We start from the raw sequence: 2,095 nt of genomic DNA on the forward strand, positions 1-2,095 counted from the left end.
ATTGCAATAGTGAGAACTTTCATTTCTGCAGGAAAACACAAAAGTTTTACAGAGGCATCAAACAAGGGAGTCAAGTGGAAGGGTTGATGGACTTTAAGTTGTGAAGAAGAAGGACTTCTTGCAGTTAGCTGTTTCAAAAGATAAAGTATGCAGTGAGAAATTTCTTAGTCATAACTGCTTTCCAGGGCCACAGGATAAAAGGAATCCAATATTATCAAGAATATGCATGGGTTTTTCAAATCTGGTCTTTGACAAGGAAATTCAAGGCATTGACGAAGATGGACTTAAAACTCTTTTTAGCTTGAGTAAACATTGGATAAATTTCTTTCTAACCATAGCTCTGACCTCCCTTTCCTATGAGCCCTTTATGAAACCTGTGACTGCAAGTTCTCTTCTGTGCTCTTTTGAAATGTCTATCCATCTGCTTCAAGTCATGTTTTTTTTATTTAGAAACATAAACATTTAAGTCAAAATCAATTTTAAAAGGAGTACTTGCCTGAAATTATAAAATACACTAAAATTTCATAACAGTTTATATTTGCTTGCATTGAAATACATTTGTTGACATATTGGTAGGAGCAATTTAGCAACATAAAATAGCTGTAGTATGTTCAAAATATTAAGAAACAAATTCAGAGATGAAACCACCTTTGAAAGATAATTACGGATCCATTGGCAGCATATACTAATGGACTAGATTTTTACTTCTAGGACTAAAACCTCAAGGAATGTGCTGATACTGATTAGCTCTGAGCAGAAGTCAGAATGTGCACACTTCCAGAGTCAAAACTCAAGTAGACCAACTGAACACCAACCCTTTCTTTTAACTGTTGAAATGTTTACTCGTGACCATGGGCTTTCTTAAGTTACTGGAATGCTAGACCTTAGCTCTTGTGCTGGAGTAATGATTTAGGCTAGGAGAGTCATTTTGTCTAGAGTGTGGTATAAGCAGATGTTTTTTTTTTTTTTTCGTGGTGGTGGTGGTGATACTGGGGTTTGAACTCAGGGCCTCATGCTTTCTAGGCAAGTGCTCTGCCACTTGAGTGTACCCTCAGCCCACATTGTTTTTTATTTTTAGAAATCACTAAACTCCGCTGGTGCCATGGCAGATCCTTCCTCAGTTCCAGAGGCTTCTTCTGGAGTCTGCAGTTCTTGACAGTGGTACTTCACTTTCAGTGGTTTGCCAGGGTACCACACCAAGTGAATACAACAGGGAACAATTTCCTGTGTTGAGAATTCATGAAGCAGAACAGTATAATCAAAATCAATTGCACCAACACTAGTTTTCCACTGCTTCACACTACTGAGCTGGGCCAAGTAGTAGTGTAACAACTGGGTGGTCTTTCCCCACATCACCTAAGAGATGCCAAGAAAAGCCAAGTCCCAGATGGGTCTCAGTGAGGGATCGATATGTCCATGACTCTCAGGTATGCTGCCAATGCCCAAGGGGTTCTTAAGTTGCTTCATCTGTTTGTAAAGCAGGTAAACCTCCTGTTGCCATTTCTGTTTCTCAATGAGCCTTGTGCAGGTTACACTGATGGCTGGTTTGGCTTCTTCTTGAAAAACACCCGAGCAGAGCATTTCCCCAAACGATCCTCACCTTCCTCTGGGTTGTAGCGCTCTGTGCTAAACACCAGGTCAACTTTACAGCCCTTTTTTGGATCCACCCATGCGCGGCCCTCCTGCACGGCGGCCAGCACTCGCAGGGTGCTGGGCGAGCCGGCACGGACGTGGAAGAAGTGCAGTGCCGCGTGCTGCGGGATCCCAGCCCCTTCCGCGCGCGCTGCCTGCACGGCCAGCAGCAGCGCGAGCCGCTGGACGCCGGGCCGGGGCTGCATGGACGCGGGCGGCCGGCGGGTCAGAGCCGGGGTCGCCGCTGGGCCGCCTGCTTAAAGTCATCTTGACAGTTTTAGGATGCAGGGAGTTTTCTTGTGGAACTGTGTACCAGCTCTTTGAAAAGTTAACAAGTCTCTTACTCTCTGTGGGAGAATAGGATCCTAAAACCCAGAAGCACCAATTAGTAAACCCAGAGACAAGAATAGCAGAGATAAAAATTTAAAAAAATAACAAAGATAAAAAACTCAGCTCCCATTAA

At 43.6% G+C, this 2,095-nt stretch overlaps 1 pseudogene; it reads right to left on the minus strand.

Moving 5' to 3' along the window:
- Nucleotides 1-977: 977 nt before the first annotated feature.
- On the minus strand, nucleotides 978-1,838 carry LOC141420633 (retinoic acid receptor responder protein 1 pseudogene; annotated as a pseudogene).
- Between the last annotated feature and the right edge of the window lie 257 nt (nucleotides 1,839-2,095).

This window comes from Castor canadensis, unplaced genomic scaffold (genome assembly GCF_047511655.1).
Source record: "Castor canadensis unplaced genomic scaffold, mCasCan1.hap1v2 HAP1_SCAFFOLD_1533, whole genome shotgun sequence".
NCBI classification, from domain to species: domain Eukaryota; kingdom Metazoa; phylum Chordata; class Mammalia; order Rodentia; family Castoridae; genus Castor; species Castor canadensis.